The following is a 20792-nucleotide window of genomic DNA, read 5'->3' on the forward strand; positions in this document are numbered from 1 at the left end:
AAAAAAGAAACAAACAAATAAAATAATGAAAAACAACAGTGTAGCAAAAGGAAAATACACATGTACATATGTACATTGTACATATAAATGTATTGAAATAAAAATACAAATTTCCTGATTATGACTCACACTTGTCGCAGACAGTTTGTCATTCGCACAGTCACTCAGTTAGTTTGATTGTCGTCTTGCAAATGTATCTAAAAGTTTACCAACGTTAAGAAAAACAAACAGCCAACAACAATTTACACTTAAACTAAATAAATAAATGGAGCAGACCAGGCTAAAATAAAAATTCCTTTGTGTGGAGTTTTGTTTTTGTTGTATATTTTAACTTTATTTTTGATTTATTGATTTTTTTAGTTATTTATGTTGTTGTAGTTGCTGTTTCTGAGAATAGATTTATTGATTGTTTTATTCCTCCATATATGCGAGGGTTGTTTAATAACTCTTGAGGATAACTTTTTTCAACAAAAAGTAGCTAAAATTTACTTACACAATAGCATTTTAAGTCATTATTTTAACACGATGATGTCATTGGAGGCTAGAATTTACCACGCTCGCTTACAAATAGGGAGTTAAGTAAGTAACTTTTAGGTGCGCATGTAAATAAGTTAAGTATGTAGCTTTGTTTTTGAGGAAAAAAATACATAGGAGAATACGTCCACTGCTTATACTATTAGTTTTGTAGTAGTAATTTGCAAATCATTACTAGATTCCTTCTAAGAAATGCAGGTGGTATGTTGTAGTCATTAAAAAGTAAGTAGTTGAGTAAGTATAAGTCATGATTCTGTTGGGTACTTAATGGGATTATATGTATATTCATCGAATTAGCATAAACATTTTATAGTATATGTCTGCTGCTGATTCCAAAGATGTATAGTATTAAAATATGATCTAGCATTAATAAAATAAACTGTAAAAATACAAGCCTTTTAGCAGGAAAGACGATTTTTACAACAATTATATACGATCTATAGAATATGAACAAATCGGAAATCGTAAATAATAATTATTTTTGAATTTTTAAAGAAAAAAATCAAATACAATAAAATATCGGAGAACAAATTCAAACATACCATTTTTATTGGTTTGAGCTATATTTTTATAAAGCGCTATGATTTTTAAATTTTTGATTTTTATTTTTTTGGCAAAAAATAATAATTATTGGCAAAAAATAATAATTATTTTTTGACTTTTATTTTTTTGGGCAGAAATAAAAATCATTTTTTGATTTTTATTTTTTTTTTGGCAGAAATAATAATTATTTTTGGATTTTTATTTTTTTTGGCAGAAATAAAAGTCAGTTTATTGTAATATTTTCAGTTTATAATGCATACATACATACATATATACATACATACATACATACATACATACTACATGTTTATTAGAATAAATTGATTTTTATTTCTGCCAAAAAAAAAAATAAAAATCCAGAATAATTATTATTTCTGCCAGAAAAAATAAAAATCAAAAATTGATTTTTATTTCTGCCCGAAAAAATTAAAATCCAAAAATAATTATTATTTCTGCCAAATAAAAATAAAAATCAAAAATAATAATTATTTTTGGATTTTTATTATAAAAATCATAACGGTTACGGTCCCTGGAACAAATATTTAAAAGAAAAAAATTGTGAAGGATGGTTCCTTTTTGAAGGGAACATATGTTCATCAATTAGGATCTTTGTCAAACTTATAAATTCTATATACAAATGTTAGAACATTTATAAAACAGCCCTCGTAAATACTTCAAGAAGTATCTACATACATATGTGTATCCATATGAAGAATACATATAAAATCTGTATATGTGTGGTGAATTTTCATTATATTACGTTTTTCATAGACATCTTTGTGCGTGTGACTGTCCGTCTGCCTTCTTGTTAATATGGCATTTTTGTCATTTGCTTACGTTCAGTTGTAATGTGGCCTTTAAGTTCATTCAACTTCTTTTGTATCTTCATTTTTGTGCACTCCATTTTTTTCTTATTTCTTTTTCAAAGCTGAAAAAATATTATTTCACACTCTAATTGTATTTATTAATTTAAATTTTACACAATATAACAAATTATGTACATTATTGAAGTTATATTTATTGAAAGTAATAAATATGATTGTAAAATTACGAGGGCAATTCTGAAAGTACTTTTAAATTGACAATTAAACAATATAAATCACCACAAACATATTTCCTAATTACAACTATCACTAACACTTTCCATAAAAACACTATTCGTTTGTGGGGTCTACATTAAATATTATCAATTAATTTTAACTATTATTTTGTTTCAAATTAACAAATAATTGTAATCTAGTTTAACTAGATTACAATAGTGTATAATAAAAAATAACGATTTTAAACGTTTGGTACAAAAACTAAACATTTACAGAAAAAAAATTGTAATAACTTGTACTTACATAACAACTTACTTTTCAATGACTACTATCAATACCGTCAGCATTACTTTTAAGTGTTAATAACGTAATAACGTAAACACACACACAGAATGAAAATAATGTTTCTGTGTGAAATCGATTATTTGATGCACCATAAATTAACTAAGCAGTAGTGTTGTGAGTGCGATAGCAGGCCAACGAACACGAGACCCAAGTTCGTATTTTGTATGGAAAAATAGTTATGAGGAAAAAAGTTACCGGAGACATACAAGATGATTCTGTTGGAATAACTTTAAATGCTGCCATCGTATATTAAATTTTCTATAGAATTATTTGGTCAATAACAAGTAAAACTCAATTATAATGTTAACTGATCTAGTTACCTTTTGTTCAATGATCTAAATAATTTTAGTTGTAAATTACTTAATTTTGAATCAGAATTTAAAATTACAGCTACAAATTTAAATAATTTACAATATTTAAAAATAGAAAATGCCAATTAATTTGAAATATCATAAAAAATAATTGTCTTAAAACATTCATTAAATAAGGAATAACAACAGTAATGTCAATTACAGCAATTAAGTTTTATTCGAGTTTTTCTTAAATACATATCGCTCATTTAATATAAGACTGGCATATCTCAAAATTCGATGTGATTAATAAAAAATATGGGCCGTTCTTTAAAAAGTCTTGTTTAATCTTTTAAATACTATAATTTGTTCCAAAGTTATTTTAGTACAGGCATTAAATATAGAAATTTACTAGAAAGCATAATTTCGATATAACAAATTTTTCGATTTAACGAAAAGGCCTGACATTATATTATTATACCGAGAGTTGCCTGTAATAGTAAAATGTCTTAAAACATCTTTTTCAAGATATACCAATCTTTTAGTAAATCAATTATTAAAATACAAATGAATAACGTCGCATAAACTTCAAAAAGTCCTAAAGATAAATAAAAAAAATAAGTAAGAAAGTAGAGTTGGGCGTGACCGACCATATGATACCCTACACCAGTTATGAATATTAAATGTGATTTATTTTTCATAATAAAGCATTTATGTATCTTCAATATTACCTTGTTCCGATACATTTAAGCAATTTATGGATGAAAAACTAATAGGGGCAAATATGGACCAAGCCCGATAAAATTTTGTGAATGTATTTATATTTATATAACATTTATTTAATATTTATTTATGATGAACTTCATCGCGGTATTTGTGTTTATAAGTTAATTTTGGGCATTCAAGTAATTTTCTGAAGGGGACTTTGTATGGGAGCTAGGGTCAAATGAGGCCCGATTTTTATGAAATTTGGCGAGCTCATCAAGACTTGTATAAAACTTAGTTGTGCCGCTTTTTATCGATATACAGGTATATTTAACATAATTATGAGCTCAGAAGCCCTTTTCGGGGCGTTCTGTTGTATGTATGTTGTTGTAAGTGAAATAATGGAACCATTTTCAATAGGCTTCGTCCTTGCGCGTGTATGCCAAATTTCTTCCAATTATCTTGAAAATTGCGACCACCTCCCCACTAAAGTGGTGTAGGGTATAAAAATTCCAAAACGATTTTTTGAGGGCATGTTATATGCGAGAGAGATCCCATTTGTTCATAAATACTCCATTATTTCTATTATTCATATTTATAAACATAATCTAAAGAACATGTCAACAACTTTTATTCAAATAAAACATTTATATCTATGTATTCTAATGTGCATCAATAGGTTAGGATAGTTTTAATACACACTTTTGCATTTTAAATAACGATATGTCTAAAATATTTCATATTCATTAGTGCTTAAGAGAAAGTACGAACGACCCATATAAATTTAATTGTTATTAAACAAATTAAAAACAAATGTTTGTAGTAAATTAAAAAGTTTTTAGTCATTAGCCAAAATCTGTTATCAAATTTTTGAACACAACTTTAATTACAAATTGATCTTTTCTTTATTTTATATTTCCAATTTTATTTGTTTCGATTAAGCGGATCTACCATAAATGGGTGAATACAAAAGCCATTAAATGAGATTTTTATTTATTGAAATAAAAAATTGTTTAGATAATTATATTATATCGTTTGAAATTATTTCTTATACATATCGATCGTGTTTAATTTAAATGTTAGTGTTTGGTTTTTCACTTGAAAAAATGTTGGCATGAAAACATTTAAAAATGGTATCCTGAAGTACACCAATTGACACAGAATCACTTAATAGGTGATTTAACGATGCCCGTCAGATTAGCAAATCCTGCAATCAATCTTGTATAAACAATATATCCAGCAATAACTTACATTGGAAAGTATGGGGTTAAAATGCTAAAATTTACTTATACAATAGAATTTTAAGTCATTCCCCCCCACACCAATAGAAGTTCCCTTGAAATTTTCATTCCCCTCGAAGGGAAAATTGCTATCGTGAACTTGTTGTGAACAATTCATTCACAATAGTTGATTTTGTATGCAACAGCTGTTCAATGTTTACAAAATTTCACCAAAAAATTTCACAACAGGGGAATTTTGTTCACAACAAAAAAGTTAGTAAACGAATAAAATGGAAAGGGAACATATTTCACGTGAAAAGTTGATTGGCGATAGGGATGATTATTTTAACACTGTGAAGACATTAGAGGCAAGTACTTACCACGTTCGCTTACAAATAGGTAGTTAGGTAAGTACTTACTACTATCGCTTGAAAATATGGAGTTAAGTAATTAGTTTTGTTTCTAAGAAAAAAACTGCCTACAAGATAAGTTAGCTTTCACAAAAACAATCATTGTTTTTCCTTTGTGTTAAAAACAAAGTTCGAAATCAATATGCCAAGTCTAAAAAGTAAGTACATACATACTTACATAATATATTATTTGTAAGTCATGTCTAGACTCCTTCTAAGTAATGCAGACGGTATGTATTAGTCATTAAAAGTAAGTAAATGAGCGATATATATAAATTCCGCAGTGAATTTTTGTAATGATCGGTTAATAATTGACACAATGAGGCCCCTAATAAATTAATCAATGATTAAGGGATCGATCTATAATTAACCAAACCTCCATGATGATTTATTCAAAAAGTTGATTGTTCTGAAAAATTTCATAATGGATCTCTATGAGGATCGATAAGTACAAAGCCCACATAATTCATTTTCCAAAATTAATATATTTATAAATAATCTTTAATTTTTTTACGAAATTTTGTTGCTCCACTTTCTCTTTTCGTACGAACAATACGGGTTTTAAAATCAAAATGTCAGATGGGGTCAAATTAAATAAAACATTTAATACATTTTACTAAAAAACTCTCTATCACATCAAATATTTTATATCGGAAGTGTGATAAATTGATTACACGTCTAATTCCTGTCACTTTAGTGAACAAAATTAAGAGGAAAGTTGTTCTTAATCTGTCGATACAATAGCTGATTCACATACAAGGTTTCATTAATTCGTTTGTCCAATACGAATTGGTAAATTAAACATAATACTCTACTGAGAGAAACTATGTCACAAGAACTATTGTCTATTGTCACATTTAAAAATATTACATAAAATTTATTAAAGAGACAACGTAACGGTCGACCTTATAATAACCGAAAAAATATATATAAACAAATACGAAAACGTAAATGTATTATAATAGTAACAGATACATATATGTAGATAGAATAGATACAAATAAAAAAATAATTACCGCATTCATGGTTTGATTCTGATGAAAATTTTAAACACGAAAATAATACTTATTTGAACATTGTACAATGTACATGTTAGTGTTGTTAATTATTTTCATTCTATTCTATTTCATTCCAAATGTTCGTTACTCTTTTCAGATTCACGTATTTAGTGAGAATTTAAGAAAAAAATACAAATTTAGATTTTCATACAAAATCGCTTCAAATAATGCTGACTAGATTGGCTGACCATTAAGTGTTACAGCTGATTGCTGGCATTTATATTTACTCATTCATTTCAATAACACTGTGCTGGTAGTTGGAAAAATATTTTTTCTAGTTACTATACCTGTATTTTTCTTTGAAACTGAAGCCTTTCTTTGTATTGAGTCGCCCATTTAACAACTATTTAATTTAATTCTTTGGCCAACAAAATAAAATAGCAAACTACATATTTTGTAACCTTTATGTGCTATTACATCATTGAAAAATCCACTAGCAATTGTACACGTATTTGTGTTACTGTTTATTTTTATTCGTTATTCGATTCATTACCAGATCAAAATTCTACAGAACTAATGAACACTAAAAAAATAACAAAAAAAAATTCTAATAAATACAATGAAATTTGTATGTACTTTTTCGATTTTATACAATTTGTATTCAAACAACAAAAATAAAATCACAAATTTTAGCTTTTATTTAAAATTATAAATTTAAATTCTATGGGTATAATCCGCAAAATGTTGGAAATAAAATAGAAAAAAAAACTTTGAACACCTAAAAACTCAAATAGATAAATATACTCGCATGCCGTATTGATACATCTAAAAACTCTACAAAAAAATCTAAAACAAAAACCGCATACCGTACGTCCATGTACTTCTATGATTATGACCGCGCAGCCGATAGATACATACGTATAGAGGGACAGACATACAAAACATGGGAAAATAAAATAGAAAGTTCTGTGTGTAAAATTTAAATTTACGATCTTGGTTAAATGATAACGACATCTAAGAGCCGTTTTAAATTATCCAAAAAAACAACAACTACAACATGAAAATAAATGTTAGAGAAATATAGAGATTGAAATACAAACAATAAAGAAATATTTAAAGTTGTAGTAAAAGAAGAAAAAACAAAGATCTCTACTATGAACCACAAACAATGACTTTGTTGTCTTTATGCAAAAAATAAATAAAAAAATAACCAGAACTTAAAATTTGGCTGTGCCGACTTTTTGGAGCCCTACACTAGCAAACAAATAAGTTGTTAGGATTCTATACATTGACTTTAGAACAATTTTTTAGAACAGAGTCGATTAATAGACTATATTTAAGGAAAAAGTCGAGTAAAGGAGAAAAAATTTAATTTACAGTTTATTGTGCTAAAACTCCCAAACCTTAAACTTTTGATTCCAACGCGCATTTCGTCGGTAGCTTAAGACCGCTCATCAGCAAACTTTTCTCAACATAATTTAAAATGTTTATACTACCTTACTTTTATAAACTCAATGAGAATTAAAAGAATATACTAAAAAAATCTAAAGTTTTGACAAAACCAACAATACATTTACCTAAATTTACAATTTCTACATTTTCGAAGAAACGACATTTTGTAAAAAGTTGACTTTTCGGAAATAACAAAAAGTTGAAAAGTCGACTGACAATCCTTGGTCGTTGTTCATTGATTTTCAAACAACTCGTTAGAATAAAATTGCCTATAAATCCTCCAAAAAAGAGGTAGAAGACTCCATCAATTCCTATCGCGATAGTAAGTATTATACCCGTTGCAAACGAGGAACGAAACCTACCAACTTCGCACTAGAGTAGTATTGGCGTAACTATGATCGGAATGGTGTACCTTTTAAAACTAGCATTGGTTGATAATAAACGACACCATTAAGGATCTCTGTGTGGCCTCCGTTAGGTTAGTGTTCTAGTCTGGTCGACCGAAGATATTGTGTTCGATTCCCACCTGAGGCCTGATAGAGGGCTAGGTGTATTTCTTCGGATTTGATGTATATACATCCTCCTTTCAAACTAAGTAACTAAGGATCTCTGTCCTGCGTGTGGCATAGGTCCACACAATGTTCAACACCTTTTCAACTGCAGGGCAAATCAAATTCGGCTGGAAACTAAATCCCTTTGAACCCAGCCGACAAATGCGACTCGGGTGGAATGACAATTTCATGGGAACAATAGGGGTAAAGGTGTCACCAACGACTTAATAAAATGACAATGCCGCCAAACTAAATTGTTGTGCATAAAACAGACCTATTATATGTATTTATACATGTATGTATGTGTGTAATATTAACAACTTAACACACTTGTATGTATACAAGTGTAAATGTGTTTTTACAATAGATACTCTTGTATGTAGAATGAATATTTTAATCATAAAAAAATTTCGTTTTCAATAGAAGTTTTTCATAAAAGTAAAACAAACAAACATATAATAAAAACTTAGATACATAAAATAAATGTATTTTTTTTTTCTTTGTCTGATTTTTTTTTTTTGCATACATTTTCATAAAAAATAAAAGAATAAAACAGAAACATTGGTAAAATACGTTGGTAGTTTATTAAAAAAAATAATATCATAGGAATACACTATAGGATAAAATAATAAATACACTTACACACTCATTGCCACTGCTTTAAAAACTGCATTTTCTTTGTGTTTTTGTTCAAATTATTCTATAAGTTAAAATTTTGTAAACATTTTTAATAAGTTAATATTACTAGAAGTGGTTTAATTTTGACTTGATACTTTCAAAAATTCTTTTCAGAAGAAAGCACTCTCTAGCTTTAAATTTGTTTATATACATATATGCGGAATTACGGACCTGAACAAAATTTTGCCAATATATAAGTTGAAATAAATTTGAATTAAATAAAAACAAGATTCTGAGCCGAATTCTCAATTTGATAAAATATTTACGCCTTTAAGTTCAAATATTGAGAAAATAACACTTTTAAATATAATTTCAACAAATTCAGAATATATTCTTATAAACGAAAATACATCAAGAATTCCAGAAAAAAATAAGGCCTAAACAATGTACAATGAAAATTTTAAAAAATTTTGATTATCTAAACAAAATTAATGATTTAAGAATGTAAAAAATTTTCAAGAACCTGCAAAAATGTGATGGAGGGTGGTGTATTTATTATTTTGACCTTTAATGTAACCTCAGAAAGAAAAAATAAAATAAAAAGTAAATAAGAATAAAAACCTAAAACTAAGTGAAAAAAAAAACAACTCAATAATAGTTTACCTTGGTTTCTTTTGAAGAATAATGGATTGATTGTATGACGATGACGACGACTAAGTTGATGATGATGATGATGGTGATGATAAATAGTGGTGGAATGCAGCAAAGCAAACAAGAAATATTGTTGAAAGTAAAAACTTTGGTTTTGAGTTTTTCTGTTTTACTTTATTCAATGTTGCTGCATTAATAACGTTGTTGCATAAATAACGTTCAAAACAAAACACATTGTTGCAACACTAGATACCTATTAATTTGTTTTATATTTTAACACACAAACACACACTTGTTTAGATTGTTTTTTTTTTTTAATTAATATTTTTATATTTTACTTTTCTACTCAATCGCTTTGTTTGGTTAATATTATTATTATTCTCATATTTTCATTTGTTACGTTTTTATTAGTATTTTTCAAACATTTTCAAATGCTTATTGTTTTTCTTTTTTCAAAGTTTCACAGTTTGACATCATAAACACATACATTTAAATATACGAATACGAGTACGTTCGATTTTATTGGTTACTGTAATGAAAAGACGAAAATTACTTTTGATTTAAATTTTTAAAGAAAAACACACTCGCACACATTTGTTTACTAAATCAGCTGATTGCTGATTTTCGAATTTGAAATTCCCAATTATTCTTTTTCGATGTTTTGTTATTTCTGAATATTTTATATATTTTTTCGTAATATTTAATAATAAGTAACAATAATAAATGTAAAAATAAATTAGTTACAACAACTACAGGAGAGTATTGTGTTAACTGAAGATTACTAACGACACGCGTTTTAACTTGTTATTGTGTTTAAGTCATGTTTTGGTGTTTTTATATTTATTTTCGTCTGTTTCTTGGCTAAGATTATGATGACTGACTGACTGACTGCAGCAAAAGAGTAAATACATATGACGGGTTTAAGCCCTTGGCAACAGCCAACAATTTGTTATTGTTTTTTTTTTGTATTTTATTTTCTATTCGTTTCGTTTATGTGTTTGATGTGATCGTGTTTGAAGCTTGGTTTGTTTATTAACTTGTCTGTATGTTTCAGTTAAGATACATATTTGTTTACATTTATATACATACAGGCATACATACATACATATGTACTTAGTTTCAAGTTAAGATCTTTTTCTTGATAATTTTTTTCATTTGTTTTGGTTTTCTTTAGTCTCATTTGTTGCTGTTAAGCTTAAATTTTAAATGTAATATTTATTTGTGGTTTTGTTTTCATCATCTGATACAAAATGTTAAACCAGAAAATTAAAAAAAAAAAACTTGTTCATTACGTTTGGCAAACCTTTCAGTCAAAGTTAAAAACAAAACAATAATAAAAAATATTTTAAAGAAAAGACAAAAACTGTAAATTTACTAACATCAATCTTTGCAAATCAATGATGTACTATGACAGTTTGTTAAATAAGTGAATTCCATGTGATTTTAAATATTCGTTGAAATTTGCAGTTGCAATTTTATTTTTTAAATTTTCAGTAGACATCTTAGGTGACTAATTTTTCAGTCATCCGTACAACTTAAAATTGTACGTTTTTAATGGAATCTTTTTAGTGAAATTATTTGATAATAAAAAAAATAATAATTATAAAACTGCATAATAATAAAATTTTTAAAATATGTAAAAATATTTTTTTCAACATTTCCATTCATAGATAAAAAAGTTTTCCCTTAATTACCAAATGCAATAAAAGAGAAATCAATTCATCTTTGAAATGAACTTTAAAACCAAAACAACAATTGCTAATTAATTAAGCAAGCTCTTTAATTGATAATTAAGCATTTGAAACAATGAATTTATTCTTTAAAGTTTTCGACTGCATACAAAAACAATAAAAAAAAAAATAAAACAAACGTATTTATAGAGATTCGTTCGTGATCGCATTTATAAAAGAAGAAAAAAAATATAAAAATAAAAAATGGCAAAATCCAACAGCAACAATTGATTAATTCACAAAAATTTCCATGTGTGAGTGATCTATCTGTAAGTGTGTTAGTGAATGTATGTGTTTGTGTGCGTGTATTTGTTTTTTTATTTTTCATTTATTATTATGGTCTTTTTGTTTCAATCTTTTTTTTTTTTTGAAACTATTCATTCAACGGAAATAGTTTAGTAACCGTAAAAATTAATACAAAAACAACAAAACACAGTCATGCGAATTTCCGTGCAATTTTAAAGGAAAACATATTTTTCTCAATTGGTTTTAGTTTTCAATTCTCAACTGTTTTTAAATTGTTAAAATAAATTTGTTTAAAACACTTGCGTTGTGAATTTACAATGAAAATATTTTTCTTTTTTACTTTAGTTTGAATTTTAATTTTCTTCTTAATCAACACAAACTACTTTTTTTCTTTCTTTTGTTTTCTGAAATTGTTTTGTATTTTAGAATTCTCTTAATTTTTTTTTTATTTTTTGCTTTAGATTTAAAAGTTTTCTCCGTGTTACACGTCCGATTTCTTCACCGTTTCGCAGACAACTGAATTGTTTTCGAAACTTTATAGAAGAGTTTAACTGACTTTTTTCACTGTGCTCTGGCAACATTTGTTAGCTTGTTTTAAACTCAGTATTGGAATTTGGTTTAAAGTTTTCTCGCTTTGAGCCGGGCTTATTGGAGCTGAGCAGCCAACAACTCAAATGAGTAAATCTCTCAGTATTGTTGGTAGAGATTTGTAGATTATTAACAGTAGTATATTTGGTTTTCTGAGTTGCCGTTTGTTGGCCGTTGGAGAGCAAACCAAATATAAAAATAATAAAATAAAATTCCATAAAAAATTAAAAAAAAACTTGGTTTGGACATTGGCATAGTGGTGGCGGTGGTTAGTAAACTATGAGTACGAGTTCATGCCAATGTCGTGATACAAAAGTCACCATTTAAATGTAAAATTCTGTTGATTTTTCTTTTTCTACTTTTTTGCCGTTTTCTTATCGCCTTTTTCTTTTTTGCGCTGTCTTCATAATTCTTGTTTATGATTCTTTAAAGAGTTGTGGGATACACAGTATAAATAATAATAAATGATATTAAAAGAAGAAAAAACACACGATATATAAATGATATTCATATAAATATAAATTATATATTCATTTATCTACCAATAAACACTGTGACATAAAATATTGTCTACAAATAAATATAAACATTAGATTATGCATATTTAAGCCATTAGGGTGGTTCATTAATTGGACCAATCTAAACAGAATTCAGTTTTCATAAAATGGATAAAATAAATTCCTTTAATAATTTCAATACATAGAGCAATGGTTCCCAAGTTAAGTTCAGTGCACCACTAAGAAGCCATATTAAAATTATAATATAAATACATAGATCACATACGTACATTTATTATTACGACCGAAATTACACTTATATATTTTATATTTTACTAGCTAAGACGATTCCACGTTACTGGTCTAAAATTTAAAAATTTGCTCTCATAATGTATTTCCATACATTCATTAATGGATCTATTATTCGTAAGAAAAAAAAATAATTTATAAAAATTTCATATTTTAAAAATTGCACCCTTTCAAATGAGAATCAAAATAATCTGTTTATTTTTAGACAGATATAACAATGACTTACGGCTCGGTGAAATGTAGTTGTTCTTTTTTAAAATTAATAGCAAGTTGGTTTGGAAATTAATGATTGTGGATTACCAATACTAAAATATGCGGACCGAAAAGTTTTAAGTAAATTTTCAATATGAGGGAAGTTTCAAATCTTGGTATTTAGGTTAGGTTGATATGAGAATGTATACTACATAAATTCCGAATAAATACACACAAACAAACAGAAACCTTATTGTCCGATGTTCAGAAACTAAATTTCCTGCACTTAATTCCTAAGAATTTTACAATCAGTGTTCGTGAGGGATGTTTATATCCCGAATAATATCACTCCCAAGATATTTGGATCTAATTTCGACGAAAACCTGACAACCGGCAAATAAATGTGGATATTAAATTATGTGTTTTATCTTTGGATTTATAAGTAACATTTTACAAAAAAGCATTTTCGTAACATCCCAGGAAAAAATTATATTGAAAAGTAATGAGTTAAAAAGCTAATCAAACTCCTTTTCACAACTTCTTCATTAGCATTTTAACTCATTTTTTTAACACGGTGATGACATTGGAGGCAAGTAGAGAATCTCTACTAGGGAGTTAGAGAAGTCACTTACAAAGAAGTTGTTAAGTAAGTTATTTTGTTTTTTAATAATAAAACGAGCCAGCGAGAATACGAACCAGGGACTTCGTTAGTTAACCAGGAACTTTGTTAGTCAAATGTTCTACTCACTACATTACTGATTTGCTATTCTATGAAGTCATAGAAAAGTAAGTGGTTATGTAGGTACAACTCATTATCGTCATTTACAACTATAATACCCCAAATTATTTAGAGAACACTTAGAAAATATGCTGTTATAGGAATTCCGTAAATTCTAAAAAAAATAATTCCCAAAAATTTAGAATCATAAAATCGTTCTTCAGCTATATTATGTCATTTATTACGAAATCGGACCTAATTATAATTTTACTAAAATAAGCGAATTTCTAACGATTTTAGTCAATCTATACATTTTTCGATTTTATTTGAACTGATCATTTTTTAAACTAAATTTTCTCTTCTAAACAATACAAATAGCCATTTGTGCAAATTTGCAAGTTTGCACACGAGTTCCATGAATCCTCTTATTATATTCTTTAAAGAAACTGAATAATATTCCAATTGGATGTTGTAAAATAACAGTTTAATCAAAGAAAAATCTATTTTAAGAATATTCCAGAGCAAAAACAATGAAATGAAGTACATATTTGCAAAGCTGAACGATCGGATTTTGTTTTTTTTTTTTTAGTTTTAATGAAGGCAAAACACAAGTAGTTTTTAATGTTTGTTTGCACAAGTGTATGTTTTTTTATTAATTTTGTTTAACTTTTTATTTTAATAATACAAATAATAATGTATAACATATACATTTTGCCCAAGAACTAACTCTTCTGATTTCAAATTTTCATTAATAAAGAAATGTTAAACAAACTTGGAATTATTTGTTGAACTTTTTATTTTAATAATACAAATAATAATGTATAATAAGACATTTTGCTCAAGAACTAAATCTTCTGATTTTCATTAATAAAGAAATGGTTAACAAACTTGGTATTATTACGGCTACACACGTTTTATTAATACATACATACATATACTGTATGTATGTATTTTTAATTGTTCATTCTTAAGTTGACATTTTGCAAAGTTCAGTAGAAAAGAAATATTAAGATTAATGAGAAGATCATGATCATTTATAAAAAAAAAATCAGGCTACGTAAAATGATTATAGTGATGCAATTCATATTTTATGACGTTAAATTTATGCGCACTTTAAAATTTGAGCTTAACTTAATGTTTCGCTATATATCTACGTAAAAATATAGGGTGCTACCAATAAAAGTATCGAGTAGTGAATATTTTTCTTTGTATATAACCATTTACTGTGAACTCAAAATTACGCTCTAAATCGAAAAAAAAAAACTCTTGGAACACCGGTATCCCGTAGACGTAAAATAGATAGAGTAGTATATGAACTAGACAATAGACTACGTTATTGGTTTAGAGTAGTGTATTGAATATAATGAATATTAGTGGAGAAACAAATTCATAGAGTAGTCTATACACTAGATAATAGCATAGTCTATAGACTAGACTCTAAAGACTATATAATAGTCTATGGTATAGTCGGTAAATAATTCAAAGACTAGGTCACAGACTAGAGTCTAAACTAATTTTTAGACTAGACCGTAAAATTTCTAGTAAAAAGTACTTTAAAAATTTACTTTTTCGGATAAAAAAGTATTCCTAAAGAAGTACGCTCTTCGTTAAAAGTTATTACTGCTTGTCTGGTTGTAAACTCTTCCAGGTTTTTTAACAATATGAGAAAACATAAACAAGAATTGTATTTTCCTCTTCTGAAGTTTAGTAAACATTTTACCAAAGTAGGTAGTCTTTTCAACTTTGTTTCAGAAGTACAATCTCTTCAATAAGGAAATAAATATAAAATTGTACAAAATTGGTTATTGGTGTACCATTGTAATTTTAAGGATTAATTGTATTTATTTTTTCTATTAAAGTCACAGTAAATAACAAAATTTAATTGTTAAAAACCTATGGATCACCCGTTATTCATGTTGCTGATGACGTCCGAACGAATATTACTTAAACAATACTTAAGGTAATAATTGCTGTTACGATTGCAATCATGTTTAAAAGATCATCTACACCATTTTCAATTGTATTTCAATTTATATTTCCCAGTTCCAATTAAACATATTTCAGAAATTTCTAATTGTATTACTAAAATTTAACAATTTCAAATTTTGTAAATAAAATAATAACATGTTTCTTAAATAAAAATGGGCATTTCTAAAATATAATTAGTAAAATTTGAAATTTAATTGGAAATTTCTAAATTAAGTTCTAAATAGCAACTGGAAATGGTATAGTGGCAACGTAATTCTAGGTGAGAAAAGTCAGCATTTATCATTAACTTATCATAATAAAACTGTTATATTTGTTTTAAATGTTAAACATGACAGTAATGACTATTATTCATTAATTAAATACATAAAAAATAATAAACAAATTAACAAAATTTCATACACTGTATTTGGAATTATAAATCGACTTCGATTATGATTGTTTGCTTATGATTATTGCTCTAAAAATTCTATGATTTTGTGATTGAATCCATTCATTTTATAAACTACTTACACAATATGTAGCATTTTAAGTCATTATTTTAACACAAGCACTTACCACAAACGCTTACAAGTAATTAGAAAAAATAGTCAATTTCTTAACTCCTTGTAATCAGGACGATATGTTTATAGTAGTCATTAAAAGTATGTTAATAGGTAAGTGGTTACAAATGAAAGTCATTATTAAGTTTTTGCTGGGTTTATATTTTTTTTTTTTACTTCAAACGAAAGTTTCTTTACATAAAATTAGGGTATTAATATCACCGGAATACAAGTTGTAAAAAGCAATAAATATGTAAATCATGCAATCCTAGATATAAAATATGACGAAAATCACATTTCATCCTAGCCTTTATATATAACCCTTTGTTTGTTATATGACTTTTATATGACTTTGTTTACCGTTTATAACTAATTAATAGCGTGAAAACTCCGCATAAACCAATTTTATGGGAACCAAATTTCATGTGGACCGGACTATGATTAAACATATATTTATATGACAAACCATACAGAAAATTTGTTTATATTTGACAAATCATAACCTTTTTAATATTAAGATACAATCCGATAAAAGTAGATTATTTTAAGAAATTAGTTACTGTGTTAAAGTCGCCATTCAAGGCTCTCTTGCGAATATCGCGCATAATACAATACATAGTTTGATAATACATAATACTTCTAGTTTCATTAAAATATAAATCCCAAGCATATAAAAGAAATAAGATTGTATAGTTTGATATAATTTTGAAATATCCTTCATAAATTTCTGAAATAGATGCGAATAAGAGCGTATAAACCAGTTGGAAAATTTTACAGGAGACGATAAAAACGATAAATGTTACAATCGATATATTAAATATTTTTCTACTTTTCACAGAAGTACGAAATTTGGACCTTTATGAAATTGGATAAGTTCATACATTGAAATAATAAAATAACACTGAACTAATTACACAAGTCAACAAAATCGAACTTTTTGCATGCCTTTCAAATCAAAAAATAGTTGATTATTATGTATTTCCATTAGCTCTAGTTTTTGAGATATTGCGATTTTTGTAGAGACATTGTTTACGCCCTTTTTTGGAAGTTTTTACTTATTTTTGCAGAACTGGAACTAAATCCAAAGTTTTTTAACAAAACGAAAATCTATACAAAATTATCTTTCTAAAGAGTATAATCTTGATGACAGTTATTTTTGTATAACTAGTTTGCCTTGCAAGAAAGTTGAAAATTGAGCCTTTTTCTGTTTTATCCTTATAACAATAATTTGGGCTAAATTCATTTGAGTTTTTTCATAAAGTTCTACCAACACAAACCAATTGGGTCAAAAAATTTTGTCTGCGAAATATTCACCCCTTTTCTGCATTTCAATTCGAATCGAAATTTTCTCCGTTTGGCAACTTTAGTATTCTGAATTTCGATTCGAAGCTCAGTCACTAAAATAACAACTTAGAAAAACGTAGTTACGATCGTAATACAGAATGCACACAATTGTAAAGCAATGAAATAAAATGGAATTGTTTCTTCTTTTTCTTACGATTCTGTTGTTTCTTGGAATACCAATTTTCGATCGTAACGTAACTGAATGCGGAAACGTAATCGAAATGCAGAATATTTTAAATTAATGATATATGATGATACAACAATACGATACCGATAGTGAATTGGATAAATGCGATGTCCTTTCTTTTAAAAAATATAGTTGTTGATGTTTGTAAGTGCTTGTCATGATGTTTGTGAGGATCTTATTGCTTCCAAAGTTTCATATTTGTATATATGTTTTATGTATCATAATGAAAGAAGAACAAATATTGTTAAAAGTAAAAAAAACATATCAACCAAAATCACAAATTTATTTCGAAATATTTCACTAAATTTTTAACGAATTTTCAATTGTTATTTAAAAATTATGTTATTGTTATGTATGTACTATATTGTAAAAAGCAATCAAACTCGTTTACCTTAAATTAAAGTTATAAGGATAAAACAAAAAAAGTACAATTTTCAACTTCGCTGCAGGACATCCAAAGTATCCTCCAATAACTGCCAGCATGATTATACTCTAATGAAAGAAAATTGTATGTAGATTACAATGTTGTTAAATAACTCAATGAATATTGGTCCGGTTCTGAGAAATTAAGTAAAAAATGCCAAAAAATGTCTTAAATAACGTTTTTATAAAAACCACAGTATCTCGGAAACTAGTGCTAACCGGAAATTTTTGTAACAATTTTTGAAATCGGCGGTTGGAAATACTTCCTATGTAGCTATTTTTATATAAAAGGCATTTCCAGTGTTGTCTAGTGTTATTATACGTCACAAACGAAAGAAAAAATACTTCTATATGAGAATGTTTTAAATTAGTAAATATTAGAAAATGTGCGTAAATAAATGTTGAACAATAATTAATGAATATACATTTTTCAATAAGTTAATAAATAAAAGGAAAATAATGTCAAAAGTATAAAATGATGACGTTAAAATGAATTTAAAATTATTTTATAGGAACCGTATATAAATATAAAGAAAACATTCATATAATATATTTTAAATGCGTTCGTTATAAATTTAAAAAAATATATGTTATAAACAATAGCAACAAAATAACATTAACTAATAAATAATTGTAGTTTAAAACTTAACGTAGGCATGAATGAACGTTATTGAACTTGTTACTGTCTGTTTTTCGATTACGATGATTTTAATTTTTTATTTAAATAAATTTTGTCAAAAATCGCAAATCAATTGCGATTTAAGATTTATTTTAATAATTTAATAATAATTTATTTTTTAATGCTAATTGAAAAATAATAAATTTGTTTATGTAAATAATAAAAATTTTGTCACTTTTGATAAAAATTCTGGACAAAAATATGTTTTTGTAAAATACATATATTTTACATATAAAACACTTGTAGAAATTGAAAAAAAAAAAAAATATACGTGACCGTAATCAACATCCCTATTAAGAGATACAAAAACGATGGATATAGTTATTTACATACATACATACTATATATGTCGTTTTCAAAAAAAGTTAATAAATAAATAAAATAATATTATTATTATTATAGCAACAGTATGTTCACCTAAAAACCTTTAATTTCAAAGTGAGTAGGTTAGTATGAGTAGTTCTAAAACATAATAATAGGCATATTTTTATCAAGGTCCTATATTGGGAATATTCCATAATAAATTATTAATTAATTATATTATTTAAGAACTTAATAAATTCATTTAACATAGAACGAAATTATTTAAAATTTCGAAGGTAAGGGCCGATCATATTATAACTCAAATGTTTCAAGTTTTAGAAAAAAATATGATACTAATTCGCCTCTTAGAAGAATCTATAATTTTTTTTTTTATTTTTACTATTTATAAAACATTTAGAATTAATTTAGACTTCGAAAGATATTTATAAAAAATGCGACATGTATGTATTTGTTAATAAAAAATCTACTTACTTGTTAATTAGCATTTGTATCGATTATTTAAAAAAAATATTAAAAAATCCATTGTACTTACCTAAAAATAGAGAAAATAATAAAATTTAATTATTATTAAATAATAAAAATGTTTATCAAATAGATATAAATTTAAAATAAAATAGATTTCTTGCTAAGACCCGGTTTTTGCAAACATTGTATGACTAAATATGTATTTTTTTTAACAAAAGAAAAAATGTCAAATAATAAATGTACATATTTATTAAAATTTATTAAATAAGAAATTACTAAAAAAAATTCCGATCAATTAAAAAACTGTTAGCTATAAAATGCTTTAAATATTTAAGAAAAATATAATCAATCACAAATTATTTTAAAAACTATAAATTAATTAATTTATCTTGTAACTTGTTGCAATTAGTATTTGAAATAAATTTGTATTTAAATAATCTGATGAATACATGTCACTGAACTATGTTAATTTATTCATTTTTTCACTTTATTTAATAATATTCAATTAAACGGTTGTTTTTGTTTTTGACTTGTATTATTCGCTCATTGGCAATACGTTTAGTAATGGCGGAATAAGATAAATTTGCAATATCGGTATATGATATAATATTTGGAAGGTGATATAAGATAATATGAACCAACTAAAACAATTGATTTATTATTTAATATTTGAATAACGGCATTTGTCAAGATTCCCGAATTTTACAACAAAATAACGGCATTATATGTGAATTGTAGTCAATAATAGAACGATTATGACGAATATTCGTAGTATATTTTTGCCATTATAACTAGTAGCGTGTTTTATAAGCAAACCCCGTAATATTTGGGACACCCTTTATAATATACATAATTAAAATTTGTACTTAAATTCATTTCGTACATACGTGTATGTACATTTTAAATCTGAAGGTTAAACTGTCTGAAATAGTGTTAGGAATTTAAACATATGACTACTTTTTAATAAATATTTAATTATTATAAATCAAATATTGCAAGAATACTATTTAATTATTTTCTTGTTAAATAACTTTAATACGTTCAATTAACTTATTGCGGTTTTATGCAACAAACAATATTGTTTGTCAATTTGGCGTCCGATTATATGAAATTGAAAAAAAAAAATAATTTGATAGAGATGATTTTTCTTAATTATTCACTTAATGTGACAATAGTTAATTTTAATTTATGTACGACTATGAATG

At 26.2% G+C, this 20792-nt stretch overlaps 1 protein-coding gene across 8 annotated transcripts in view; it reads right to left on the minus strand.

Annotated features, from left to right (window-relative positions):
- The window catches only part of LOC119615960 (tyrosine-protein kinase Src42A), a 109279-nt gene that overhangs the window by 39708 nt on the left and 48779 nt on the right, over window positions 1-20792 (minus strand). The window contains exons 1-2 of one of the 8 annotated variants that reach the window (XM_037972050.1): window positions 11674-12110; window positions 9370-9886 (exon numbers count right to left, since the gene is read on the minus strand). The exons of 3 other annotated variants lie outside the window; for them this stretch is intronic. The gene's annotated coding sequence lies outside the window, so the exon portion shown is untranslated. Of the gene's footprint in view, window positions 1-9369; window positions 9887-11649; window positions 12111-20792 lie in introns of those variants that run through there. 4 more of the 8 variants (XM_037972042.1, XM_037972024.1, XM_037972034.1 and 1 more) reach the window with 4 other exon arrangements.

Source organism: Lucilia sericata, unplaced genomic scaffold (assembly GCF_015586225.1).
Source record: "Lucilia sericata isolate MDLA Ls3-8-SP2 unplaced genomic scaffold, ASM1558622v1 Contig000002F_arrow, whole genome shotgun sequence".
In the NCBI taxonomy this organism is placed as follows: Eukaryota; Metazoa; Arthropoda; class Insecta; order Diptera; family Calliphoridae; genus Lucilia; species Lucilia sericata.